This window comes from Nymphaea colorata, unplaced genomic scaffold (assembly GCF_008831285.2).
Source record: "Nymphaea colorata isolate Beijing-Zhang1983 unplaced genomic scaffold, ASM883128v2 scaffold0001, whole genome shotgun sequence".
In the NCBI taxonomy this organism is placed as follows: domain Eukaryota; kingdom Viridiplantae; phylum Streptophyta; class Magnoliopsida; order Nymphaeales; family Nymphaeaceae; genus Nymphaea; species Nymphaea colorata.
In genome coordinates this window covers 3833831-3848805 of record NW_022204507.1, presented here as the reverse complement: position 1 = coordinate 3848805, position 14975 = coordinate 3833831, and positions in this window count along the sequence as shown.

The following is a 14975-nucleotide window of genomic DNA, read 5'->3' as shown; positions in this document are numbered from 1 at the left end:
AAACTCTTCTAAACACTTATGTAAATATTTTATCACTGATGGGAATATGTATGTGGTTTATCTAATGTTGTATACTTTATAGTGAAATTCTCATATATAACCAATGAGTATGGTTTGAGTATTTATGAATTGTGCGTAGATGTTGATTAAAACATTTGATATTGTTTACATTTACAGTATCTTGTTGCGTTCATATGTTCTTCGAACTCTACTGCAGTTATTTTTGTTCTTGTACTAAAAAGACTGGCCATTGTTGGTTATTATCTATTTGGTGTGGTTATTTATCTAATTTCTGTAAATCTGAAAAAATGTTTCCTTATTATCAAACTAAGAATTAATTTTCTGGAAATCTGAAAATATATTTCTTTATCATCAAACTCAGAAATATATTTTTGGAAATATATTTCTCAGTCATCACACACACATCCAAATGGGAATCAGAAAGATTTTTCCCATTTATTTTTTTTCGGAAAATATATTTTCAGAAATATATTTCCAATTCCAGATTTCCAGGCCATCAAACGGCCCCCAGAGATTGTAAAGAAATGAAAAATGAGGTGTATGTGGAAAATAAAAGAGAATGTTACCTTTCATAGCCAGCGGATCCCAGATTGAGCATTCAATCTTTTTGTAGAACTGTACCCCATCATGGCATTGCAGAGGTTGCACTCATCCCGGGCTAATCAAAAGATGACTTTGATTTTCCGATGGAGCATTGTTGGATCTCTTGTAAAAAGAAAGTTGTACAGGAGACAAGAAGAGTGAGAACCTTCAAAAAATCACATAAAGGATCAACGAGAAGAAAATCACGAAAAGAATGAGAAGAGGGAGAGGGAGCATACCTTGACGATCTGAGAGAGAGGGAGGGGTAAGGTTTAAAAGCAAATTACTGTGTCTGTATCCAGATCGTGTTGGTTAAACATATTTCTATTAATCGTGTCCAGACTGCATCCCATTAATCACAGTGTTAATCACTTGGTTGCACTTTTATCACATGAAAAATACGTACATGATCGGACCCTCTGTGATGGCAAATAAGAAATGAAAGGACTAAAGAGTACTGTAATATATATGGGATTAATGAAGGCGAGATCAGACAACATTCAACATGCCTAAGTATTCCATGAAAACTATTTGTCCACATTCTTGATTAGATAAAATTTTTTATTAATTTTAAAAATTTCTTTATATATACAGAAAATATATTTTATATTTTTCAATTACAATTTAACCAGGCTGCTCCGACACCCACCCTGCGGCGTTACCCTCTTATTGCATCTATTTGTTGGTAAAAGGTTTACCAATAGACTGATTAAGCCGATTTTGACATCCCGATCTTAAATCTAACCGTTTATTAATGTAACTAAGGCTGATTAGTCCTTTCGTCCCTTTTTGTAAAATCAAGGTGAAGGCATGTTATGTCATATCCACATATCAGATATGTGAATTTCAATCCGGAGTAATCAAACTCCCCCTACAAAGAATTTACTTTTTGCAAACCGATTGTTTAGTCAACAGTGCAAAGATCCAATGGTGATAGGAAAAACCGACATCACCATCCCAATGCTTCCAATAAGAAGTTGGCTTTACAATGTTTTTGACGGTTAGCTACACTAAGTTGTTGGCTTTTGCATATAACCAGCTTCGATCCTTTCTTTTATTTCTTTATGAAACTTTTATAAATTTGAAAGAGTGCCCATAAGTTGGTTTTGACTTTTCCACTTCTTTATAATTCCTTAGTTGGTTTATGTAAAACTTTTCTGTATTAAGAAAATAATGCAAATCCCCAATGCGTTAACGGGTGAAGGAAAATCGATAGGAATATTAGATGCCTATAGTGATATCATAAATGACATAAAAATAGGTTCTTGTATTCTATGATCTTAGAAAAACTATGATAGTATTTTTAGTTTCGTATTGGCATGGACCAATCTTGAAAAGGAATTCAAAATTTTAGTTATTTTCTCATTTTTCATATTAATTTCAAGAAAAATCAGGAAGAGGCTAATTAGTGCACTGTTTTGGTGTCATCGACCCCAAACACAAACAATGGACCCTCAGCTTGGAAAATAGACTTGACTCTCGACCTCAAAGTGTTCCACTCCTTTCATTAATATGACTTGTTGTACTAACAACATCGTAAAACTTGTAACATGACCCGTATGATTGAAAAGTTAAATGTGAACCAAAAATGAATTTAAAAATCATAGCTTTTCTAAACTAAAATTTTGAAAAATTTTTAATTTAGAAATATACAAAATCAGAAAAAAAATCTATGAAAAGAATGAATTGCATAAACATCAGCAAATAAAAATATTTGCATGTTATTTACAAACTGCATACTTTCATTATAAATAATAAAACATTGACAGCTTAAATTGCTTTTAATCTTTAAATTGATATCAAACCATCAAAGATTCTAGTAGCTGTCAATTTTAATTTTTCTTGTATTTGAATCTTGTTGTAAAAATCATGTGCTATATTTTTATTAAATGAAATCAACTCTAAATGCTACTTTTTTTTCCCTTTATATGCATAACAATATTGCCTATTGTATCCAGTTAATCATAAGTTCAAAAACTATTTCCGAGATTTCATGAGCATGGGGACCTCTTTAATTTGCAAAACAAGGGGTCAAGATCCTCTTTCCGTAAATAAAATATTGAAAGTGCAGTGGATTAAATGTCTTTAATTATGACACTGTTTCTAAAAAAGCTAGAAACGTTTGGAGTGATTTGTTACCTGACTTCTTTCATTGTTCTCCATATGTTCTCTCTCCTCAGGTCTTCTTGATCCAAGACTCTGACACTAAGCATATCAAGAAAGAACAATATACAACATATGCAAACCACAATAATTTTTAAATCCAAACAAACACAATGTTATAACATACATAGTACCAAGAGTGCTTGCATAATTGGTGCATAGTATGACCTATCCTAAACAATTAAATGTCATAGAACTATCATTGAAAAACAAATAACCAAAACTAGGAAAACCAAGATTCAGATAATAATATCAATTAAGAGAATAAGTAAATATTAAGTATTGTTGAACAATAATATAATCATATTGAAATATGTATATGTACAAAAATTAAAAGAAAGTAATTAATTTGTGTAGTTATCAAGTGATACTTAACAAAGTTCAAATAACTTTTGTAGGCAATTGGTCAATTGTATCTTCATGATTGTCATATTCTTTAATGGATGACAGTTCATCGTCATTTGAACCATCCAAATATTGAGTAAGTTCATCTTCCTCATCATCTAAACTCCCATATTACAAATCTTCTATTATTGTTTTACCTTCATATAAAAACACTAACACATAACAAAATGCAACAATTAGTAAAGAAAACAGACAATGTTCTTATATTTATTTCAAAAATTACAAACGTATAGCATTACCTTTGCCAACACTTTTCTTTTGAGAAGATGAAACACTTTCTGTATTCATCTTCATATATACATGATGAAAACCAAAGAATTAAGTTTTTTTTGCTCAATGTGATTTCTTGTTTTTGTATGTACCTATCTTGTAATTGCATTAGTTAATCATTTGGGTAATTATAAAAAAACATTTGAATGATAGCACAATAAACTATTTGAAAGCTTCAATTATTTACCAAAAAGAATGAGCTGCATTTACACTTACATCCTGATGCACTGTATGTAAGATTTGAGAATTCTTATAGCAAAATTCTTTTGTATTTTCGTGAAATGTATTCCCCTTATGTAGAATATAAAGAGCAAGATTCCTATAAACCAAAGGGAAAAAGGATGCCTTTAGAAACCTTAGACATGAAAGATCTATAGAGGGTTTTCTTCTTCTCCACTCCTCTTGGGGAAAACTTTCTCTTAATAGAAAAGGCGGCCGGGTTTAAGCACAAAAGCACCGGTTCGTTTTTACAACAGCATGGGAGGTAGAGGAGTGGAGAAGAAGAAAAGGAAGGGGAGTGAGGAAGGGAGATAGACTCAAGCACTTAGAAGCAAGTACTCAGTGGTGGATGGGTGAGAGGATGATCAGTACAGACACTGAGGTGGTGCTTAAATAGGCACCAGACTTCAAAACAAATTACAATATGAAAAAGGAATAGGATTCCTTTTCAATAAGCTAAACACTACCAAAAAAAAGTAGTTACATTCGAAGGAACTCGAAAGTGGACAGCTATCGTGTGCTGCATGAGGTGGCGGTCGATCGTGTCCAAAAAGTCAAAAAGTGCTACAGTACGCTATAGTATCTGCCACAGTGCTACAGTAATTCCTATAGTAACTGCCACAGTATGCGCCTTCGCTTTTTCTCAATGAGAAGCCGTGTGTCTTGTTACTTTTACTTTTTTGACGTGTGTGAGGTTCCTTCATCTTTATTTCCTTTGTCTTCACACAACACTGCTTTTATATTACACAAAGAAGGTTGGCAACTACAACAATCTTCTAGAGGCTCCTCGGGATGATTTGTCTCAGGATGTGACCTACTGCTTATCCTGTGAGATACATCATAGGGTAAATTTTTTTTTCAAAAATTTACAAACGTAAAACCCATATTTATTCTAGAGGGTTTTTTCAGGGTAGATTTTGAAGCGATAATCTGCAAATCCTATTTTTAACTTGGGGGATTTTTCCAAAGAGAAGCTTATCACGTTTCATCTCAAATGGATGATGCTTAAGTTTTACATGGAAAGCACTATACCCATGGGAAGTTTAACTATAACTTGCAAGGGCCAAGTTTTACCGATCTTGACAAACATTAGGCTGTAGTGTTAAGGACTCTGCAACTTTGTCCCTACTTCATTCAAAGAATGTCTACTGCCATGCTGGATCAGTATCTTCTTTGCTATCTGAGTGTTGATCAAAATGGAGTGCTATTGCAGCACCATCATTACCATTGTCTCCGAATTCATGAAATTGCCATCCTACATTAATTTGGGCAAAATGTTCTTGTAAGTCTGGCTTAATACAAATATGGATTTGGAAAGTTAAAACCATATTTACATGTTCAAAATCAGTGGTGTATATTCTGGTGTTTCTATCTTCTGAGATGAGGTTGTTTGGGTGATGTTATTTTTTCAACTGTTGGAACATCTTGAATTCTCTCTATCTTGTAAGCTCATCATACCATTCATCTAGACTTGCTTCTGGTATATCAGCAAGAGGTAGAGGGGCTTGTAGAGGGGCGACAAAAGAGTATGTCCGAATGATTATTTCATGTTTTGCATCACATGGATAGTCATATGTTGGAGGAATTGTATTAACGTCTAGGTTAACAAATCCTTTTGTGACCCAGTTATTTTTGAAAATTTGTTATATTATATGAGTCAGACGCCAATTGAACCATAGCATATGAGTCTGCTCTCTACCGTTACGATGATCCTTTTTACATATCCTTGTTCCATTAATTTCTACAATAAAATCTGCATATCAAATACCTCCATATCTGTCCATTTTTTCAGATTAATGGTTGCTAGGATGATCCCAAATCCTTTATAACATTCACAAAAAGAGTTATCAATATGTCTTCTCCGCTGAAATTTGACTAAGCAGAATTTTAATCCCTTCTTTCGTAATCCGGGGTTTCTGGCAGGAAATCTTAATATTTCTTGAATACTTCCTTGTTCCCTCTTTTGCCTCTGGAGTACTAAATTGTAGACTTGTTATTTTGCTACATCTATTTATGGGGGAAAACTTTCTCTTTTTTCTTCCCACTGCTTTTTCATTTCTTTTTCCCACTGCTTTTTCAGTAATTCTACTTCAGCTATTGATTGCTTCAATTTTTCAGTCATATCTTCTAATTTCTCCTTACAAAGTCTAAAAATCTAAATTCTAATTTCTCCTAATATCTTCTAACTGTTGGGCTAAGTCTAAAAAAACAGGGTTTTGGGTAGGCTCGGGGAAGAGCTTGAGTTGGCTTTGTGTGATTTGGTTTTTGTATTCTTGATGCTAAGGTAGGTTGCCATGATACTTAGGACTTTAGAGAAGGTTGAGTTTTTTCTATTGTGCCAGTGGTTATCTAGTAAAATATGGTCTTTTTGGTCAAGAGTCACGCCATGCAAGGTTAAGAATGTAACGTTGGAGTCAGGGGGAAATATAAGCAAACCTAGGTCTGGGTCTATTTGGACAATGTGGGGTTGGCTAGAAGAGGCCATGTTTCTTGAAACAAAATTTTGTGTTAGAAAAAAGAATGCATTCTACTTTGTCTACCGTAGCTAATGTTTATTCAAGAATTTTAAAAATATATCCTAAATGATGCTCAAAAATCTACCAAACATTATTAGTCATTATTCATGTTATCCAACATGTATTGTAGGTTAGTTAATGTGGAAATTTTGTCTTGGAATGCTTCACCATATTTTCTATTTGATTCGAGCATGTGATGACTCAAGCGGCTATCACTAAAAGGTTCTTCATCAGAGGAATTATGATCATGGAATGATTCGTCTATAGAGACAATACTGTAGATGCTTTCAGTATCGCTAATATATTTATCTAAAGCCAACACATCTTCATTTACACAGTCAACAAGGATTGAAGCCTTATTGTAAAGATTTTTTCGTTTTGAACAGCCCTAGCTAAATGTTGAGGACTACCACAAGTGATGCATGTTAATTTTTTTTTGTAATCCCTTTGGGTGTTATATTTTCTAATATGTCTATGTTTGTCAAGGTAGGGTTTTCTAGCATTAGATTTTTGAAGGTAGTATCTTCGTCGTTTATCTTCATCTCCTGCCTTATAAGTTTTTGGGTGTCTAGGTTTTTTATCATATGTTTGTGGTGTATAAATTTGTTTGCAAAAACTATATTCTCCTTTAATTGTTTGAAAATGGTTATTTCAGTACATTTCTTTACTAACTCTTCAATAATAAATTGGATTCTTATGCTAATGTTATCTAGTTGAGGTATTGTTTCTTTTTCTTTGTATTTTTTATGAATCACAGAGCTCAATGGATCTGGTAATTAAGAAATAGGCTTTCTCTTATTTCCTTATTATAAAAACATCCTGCTAATGAACTATAATAAAAGAAATCCTGTAAGAAAGGTTTTATATAATGCCAATCTTTAATTTGGAGTTGTTCTAATTTTCTAATCGAATATTGTTATTGTTTATCAAACCCTATATTTGGTTGGTATCCTAACAGAAGTAATTGTATTTTGTTAGTGAAGTTATAAATGTTCTTTCCTAATAAAATTTCCTTTTGTAAGTCTTGCAAATGTTCTCTTTTGTGAACTTCCCAAGATGCTCTAGGAATTTCTCCTAAAAATTTTTCTGCCCAAGTATACATTCCTTCTATTGTCCACATTTTTTGATTCATTTTGTCTCATTTCCTAGCAACTTGTTGGGACCACATGTCTATTATTGTACGTAATAATTGTGGATCATGGGTACTTATGTTCAAGATTCTTCCTTCATCTAACAGATCTTTCCTGTCTAAGGTTTCTAAAGGCATGCTTTTGCCCTTAGGTTTATAGGTATCTCGCTCTTTATATTCTACATAAGGTCTTCTATGAGGTTGTCTAGGTGAATAGAATACTATCGATGAAGTTGATGGGGGTTGAGTTTGTGGTTGATCTTGTGGTGATCTTTCAGTAGTAATCAGGGAGGATTCTGGAGCATCTATTTCCATAAGATTTTTTGAGATATTCACAGGTTTCTGTATGAAAATATCTTCTAGCCTATTTATCCTAATGTTTCTCTAGGGATCTATATATAGGTTATCTTCTTCTTGAATTTTGCCTTCTTCGACTAATTTATTTCTAGTCTAAGGACATCTTCTTCTGATAAGTCAAATCCCTTAAGAAGTAAAATACAATTATGTTCTAAGGATTTCATTAATCTTCTATTTGTTTACGAAATTCTTCAGATTCGTTTTCTTCATTAGGTTGTTCTTCCTTATAGTCTAGAAATCTCACATTATAACTACCATTGGGGTTTTTAAACTTTAAACTTTCTTCAGAAATTTTAATAATATTCCAGTCCAATCCTTCTAATTCTTCAGTATCAATAGTCATAGGCTTAATCATTCTTATACCTATACTAGTCATAGATTCAATGATGGCCGTTGTATCGATTTTATACTTTGTAGTACCGCTATTTGTTACTTTTCCTAGGAATCCAACATTTATAAGTAAATTAGATTTTCCTGTGAATGTTTCATATCATTTAGTTTGCATTCCTATGATAATATGTTCTAGATATCTTATGCTTAGCAAGAAATCAGGTGCACAATAGAATATTCCCTTATTGTTGGACATGTCAATTTCCATACTTGCTATAATGGCTTTTCGAGCATCATTAGCCCATCCTAGATTTCTTCTAGCCAAACCCTTCATTCCTATGATTATTAGACCAAGATGAATAAATCTATAATGGTTTCATAATAATTTTTAATACTGCCTTGACTAACGATGCCAATGTTTTGGTGTTCAGTAGTTACACAGACTTCTTCTTCTCTACTTATTCTAACTAATTGTGGGTTTACACTCCAAAACCCTATCCTATATAAAGTCCTAGGGTTTAACAAAGAGAGTTGATGATTATTGTAAATTTCTAAATCCCTATCTACATCTATTATTTCTTCCAACGTTCTAGGGGTAGGACCCTAGGTTCAGATCATTCCAGTTAATAGATTTTCATCTATTCGCCTTATTTCATTAGTATCACTAAGGTTTCTACCAATACTAGAAAAAGAATGTCTTACAGCCATTATCGTCTAGAAAAAGCTAGAATCGGGGTAGGGGTAAGTTTGATCACAACATTTCCTATGTTTAGGTTGTCTAGCTTTTTTGTTAGTTCTTCTAAGTTTGCTTCCTGTGGTTTTGGTTTTTTGCCTATAGTTCGTTCAAGTTGGCTAATTCTTTGACTTAATTTTGTTATCATAATAATTATCATCTTTAGTTGTCGTACCATTATTTTATCAGAACTACTAGGTGGATCATATGTACTAAGTCCTTCTATATCTGGATAGTAGGTTCTTTTTTCTTTCAGACTTTGTATGTAGATGTCTTCTTTATTTCTCATAGAATAAGTATAGTAGAAAAAGATATGTCTGGAAAGTTTGCTAGTTTTTAGGGTCTTATGTTTTGGGTATATTTGAAGATTCAAAAATTCTAGTCTATACATATAATACTGTGAAAGATAATACAGTAAACTAATTAAACTACAAAGAGAATAAAGTAAACTTATAAAACTACTACTAATTTTGGCTACTATAAGAGCATTAAATATTTTTGGATTTTAAGCAAATGCAGTTTTCCAAAATCAAAGGGTTCTTTAGGCATGGTTTTTCGAAATCAAAAGGTTCTTGAGCCTAGTAGGTACTCATCTCTTTTTATACCGCAGTCCTATGTATCATTTACACTACTTCAAAATCTGTTTACAGGTCTTTTGTTTTAGGCTGGAAAAATTCCTTTCACAGGAACAGGTTTCTATGAACAGAGAACACATCTATTATAAAAAAGAACAAACTAGAACATGGCAAACTTATGGTATGATTCCCTCGATTTTGAAAACTTTTTATGTTTGACACCATTTCATCCCATTCAGACCTCACCGTTCATGTACTTTTTTTCTCCTAAATGGCTCCTTGCCTCGGTGGGTACTTCTTTTCCACAATAGCCTATTGGTCTTAGAGGATTAACACAATGGCTCGTCCAGAGGATCAAGAACTCAGAAACACGGAAATCATATCATGAACAAAACATGTTATAGCAGGTTCTTCCTTATAAAGCATGGTTCTTGGCTAGGGCCAGAACTTTCAACATAAAACACAAAGATTCATAACAACAGATTATGCACGCGTATGCAAAGATACATGCTTCCGGGGAAGAGACTTTCTCGTTTGGCTTGTAAGCGAAACACTAAAGAAAACTTTAAACACACATAAAAACTTTCACTAAAAGCAGAACATACTTGCAACACCAAGAGCGTACTACTGTGCTCTGATACCAAATAGAAAAGTGGGCCGGGCTTAAGCACAAAAGCGCCGCTTCGCTTTTAAAACAGCATGGGAGGCAGAGGAGTGGAGAAGAAGAAAAGGAAGGGGAGTGAGGAAGGGAGATGGACTCAAGCACTTAGAAGCAAGTACTCGGTGGTGGATGGGTGAGAGGATGACGAGTACAGACGCTGAGGTGGTGCTTATATAGGCACCAGACTTCAAAACAAATATCGCTTTTGTGCTTAAACCTGGCCCTGTGTTCTAGTTTGTTCTTTTTTATAGTAGATGTGTTATATGTTCATAGAAACCTATTACTGTGAAAGAAATTTAGTCCTATAATGCATTTTGTACTATCATGCAATTGCATATGTCTGATGAAGTTTGCCCATATTTCCCCCCGACTCCAATGTTACATTCTTAACCTTGCCTGACATGACTCTTGACCAAAAAGACCATATTTTACTAGATAACCTTGTCCAAGTTAACATAGCCATAAGGCTTTATAGCTCTGATACTAAAACAAATCCTTGTAGTAGAAAAGATACATTTCTTCTGTTGTCCACATTTCCTGATTCATTTTGTCTCATTTCCTAGCAACTCGTTGGGACCACATGTGTATTACTGAGGGTAATAATTAAGGATCATGGGATAAGTGTTTAAGATTCTTCGTTCATCTAATAGATCTTTCCTGTCTAAGGTTTCTAAAGGCATCCTTTTGCCCTTAGGTTTTTAGGTATCTCGCTCTTTATATTCTACATAAGGTCTTCTAGGAGGTTGTCCAAGTGAATAGAATAATACTGGTGGAGTTGATGGGTGTTGGGTTTGTGGTTGATCTTGTGGTGATCTTCCAGTAGTAATCAGGAGGATTCTGGAGCATCTATTTTCATAAGATTCTTTGAGATATCCATAGGTATAGGGTTTGATAAACAATAGCAAGATTCGATTAGAAAATTAGAACAACTCAAAATTAAAGATTGGCGTTATATAAAACCTTTCTTACAGGATTTCTTTTATTATAGTTCCTTAGCATGATGTTTTTATAATAAGAAAATAGGAGAAAGCCTATTTTTTAAGTTACCAGATCCATTGGGCTCTGAGATTCATAAAAAATACAAAGAAAAAGAAACAAGGAGTGGAGAAGAACAAAGGGAAGGGGAGTGAGGAAGGGAGATGGACTCAAGCACTTAGAAGCAAGTACTCGGTGGAGGATGATGAGTATAGACGCTGAGGTGGTGTTTATATAGGCACCAGACCTCAAAACAAATTACAATTTGGAAAAGGAATATGATTCCTTTCCGAACAAGCTAAACACTAGGAAGCAAAAGTAGTTACAAATGAAGGAACTCGAAGTGGATAGCTGTTGTGTGCTGGATGAGGTGGCAGTCGATTGTGTCCAAAAAGTCAAAAAGTGCTACAGTACGCTATAGTATCCGCCGTAGTGCTACAGTGATTGGTACAATAACCGCCTTTGCTTTTTCTCAATGAGAAGCCGTGTGTCTTGTTACTTTTACTTTTTTGACGCGTGTGAGGTTCCTTCATCTTTATTTCCTTTGTCTTCACGCAACGCTGCTTTTATATTATACAAAGATGGTCGGCAACTACAACAATCTTCTAGAGGCTCATCGGGATGATTTGTCTCACGATGGGACCCAATGCTTATCCTGTGGGGTACGTCGCAGGGTAAATTTTTATTTCAAAAATTTGCAAAGGTAAACCCATATTTATCCTAGAGGGTTTTTCCAGGGTATATTTTGAAGGGATAATCTACAACGCAAATCCTATTTTTAACTTGGGAGACTTTCCCAAAGAGAAGTTTATCACATTTCTTCTCAAACGGATGATGCTTAAGTTTTACATGAAAAAAATTATACCCATGGAAAGTTTAACCATAACTTGCAAGGGCCAAGTTTTACCAATCTTGACAAACGTTAGGCTGCAGGACTCAGTAGCTTCGTCCCTACTTCTTTTAGTTGTTTCCTATTTCTTCTATAGTCTTCTTCTTCGTATTGTTCATTATGATACCATCCTCCTTCATCACCAACATTCCACTAACCTTCATTGTCATCAATGTGAATGAATGCTCTGACATTTTGATCGTCACCTATCCATTTTGCAGGATTGCTGTCTTGGATTTGGCAGAAATGTTCATAGAGGCCAGGGTTTATCTATAAGATACTTTTGAAAGGAGTATAAAATTTCTTAGTGAGCCAACTATCTGCTAGGAAGATTCATGTATTTCTATCTTCAGCTACCATACAGGTAGTTCTTGTCCACCAGGCATGTTGGTCTCTAGCAATTGTATAAGCTCTCTAACGATTCAGTTGTGAATATACATCTTCTCCAATTAAAAGACTCCTAAGAGTTTCTTCAGGAATTCGGGTTTGCAGGGGAAAGAGTGAAGTGTATATGTTGATCGGGATCTCTTGTGTTGCTTCACAAGAATATTCATACAAGGGAGGAGTAGATTCAATGTCTAAGTTAACATAGTCATAAGGCTTTATATCTTCAAGTTTGAACAACCTTCTTCACGTATATGTCAATCGCCAATGAAAATCAAGATGTTTTACCTGCTCTTCTTTAGTAACCAGGATTCGTTTTAAAAATCCATATTCTAGAAGAGTTTTGGGGTAAAGTTTTATTCCCTGGATCTCTTGGTCTTGCCACTTTCTAAGGTTAAGGGTGGCTTGTATAATTGAAAATCCTTGTTCACATTCACAAAAAGAATTTTCTTCATGGTGGTTGTGTCTGTGTTTCAGCAGAGCGAATTCCAAACCAGGCTTTCTCTTTTTTGAATTTTGCACCATTGTTCTTAATAGATTCTGCATGTCAACTTGTCCTTTTCTTTTTGCCTTCATCACCAAATGATAGATCTGTTCCTTGACTAATGGAATATTTGGGGGAACTATCTCCTTTTTTTCTCCTAATTTTCTAATTTCTTCTTCAACATGTTCCTTGAGGATTCTGTTTTCTGATTCTAGAGCTTGTATTTGTTCATTTAGCACTTCCTTTTCTTTTTTCTGCCAACTTATTTCTGCTTGGGCTGATTTTAGGCTCCTTTCTAGGGTAAGATAAGCATCCAAGCTTTGAGGTCGGAGGGGTATATGATCCATGGAGAGTTCTGGCAGAGTTTTGGACTAAAGTTGCATGTTCTTTAAGTTTAGATGGCTGGCTAATAAAGAAAGGATTTTTAGGTATGAGGGATTTCTTTTGTTTTAATAGAGGTTGTCTAAAAGGACATGATCTTTCAGATCAAGGGTGAGACCTGGAGAGGTTCGAAAGACCAAATTTGAATGAGGGGAAAATATTGGTAATCCTACGTCTGGGTTAAGGGGAACTGGTTTGTAGAGGCCATCTTGTCCTATAATAAGAAAAATATCAAGTGAAACAATGCATTCTATCTTGTCTACTATGGCTAATGTCAATGTGCAGATCCCTTAAATAATGTTACCTAAAATCGAGAGAATAATGATATGAAGATGCTCGAACTCGTACTTGTTTCATGCAACAACCAAGGAACAACCAACTGCTTCATACTTAAAACAATGTCTAAAAAATTATCACTAACTTTCCTTATTTCGATGGAGAAAGCAGGGTCAAGGTCATGTAAGCTTACTCTTGATTGGTCAAGATAACTTATAATTTTATTGAGTTTTCTTATCTCGGATTCATAAACATCAATGTCTCTATTCATCTTTTAGAAGTCTACTTAGCATGTCGGCTAAATGATTGTTTTCTCCTTTTTGTGTTCAAATGTCACTTTATGATTTTGGTTTATAAAGGTGTCTTTAAAGGATATCCATCTTCTCTCGCTTATTCTTTTAGAATTTTAATTTTCATAGAATTTTACAATAGCATCACAATCGGTCCTAACTATTATTTCTTTTTTGTTTAGCAAAAATAAGCGAAAACTGTTGAGCCCATATACTACTGCAAGAATTTCCTGATCTATACTACTGGAAAGTCTCTTTTCCTTGTATTGGCCGCTGCTATATCTGCAGATGACTTTTGTCACTTTGGAAGCATACTTGTTAGGTTTCATTTTTAGCACTGCTCCCCACCCGTTAATCCATCCATCAAATTCAATTATTAAGAAATCTGAGTCTAGGGGTAGATACATTTCTGGTAAGTGTTTTATTGCTTCCTTAACTTTTTCTATTTGTTTCATATCTTCTATATTAAAGGTCTTAACCCCAGTTTGCCCAAGTTTACTATATAATGGGCTGACCAGTTTCCCTAAGTCTTTAATAAATGGTCTAGCAAAGTTTACTAATTCTAAAAACCGTTGAAGGCTTTTGATGTCATGTATCTCAAATTCTAAAGCTTTTGTTGCTATATGTGGTTGTAGTTTGACTTTCCCTTCACTAATTTCTACAGCTAGATATTCTATGTGTTTTCTAAAAAACTATGCCTTTTTACTACTAATTATAATTCCATTTCGTAAAAATTCTCCTAATACTATCTTTAAGTGGTCTATATGTTCTGGTTGGGTTTTACTATGAATAAGGATGTCATCTATTTAAATACAAACAAATCCTCTATATTGGCCAAATATCATATTCATTTTAAGTTACAATATAGCAGGAGTATTTTTTCAACCAAAAGGTATGACTAACCATGCAAAGCTTCCTAAAGGACAAGTAAATGCAGTCCATTGAATACTATCCTTATGCACTTTTACCTGCCAAAATCTAGATTTGCAATCAAATTTACTAAATATTTTATTGTGTTGTATAGTATTGATTAATTCAATTTTATCAGGTATATCATAAGAGTCCTCTATAGTGTTATCATTAAGTTGCCTATAGTCTATGACCATTCTTGATTTTCCATAGACTTGTTCACTATGTTTATTGACAATAAAGGCAGGACTTCTGTGAGGGCTTAAACTTCTCCTTATGACTCTTAGTTTCAACAATTCATTTACATGTGTCTCAAAATTTTTGATATTTTCATTCGTAGCATTTATCTTTTTGTTGGAAATAGTAAATCTTGGATCTTTTATCTGTAGTATACATTCTATTTTATTATGATCCTAATGTTTAATA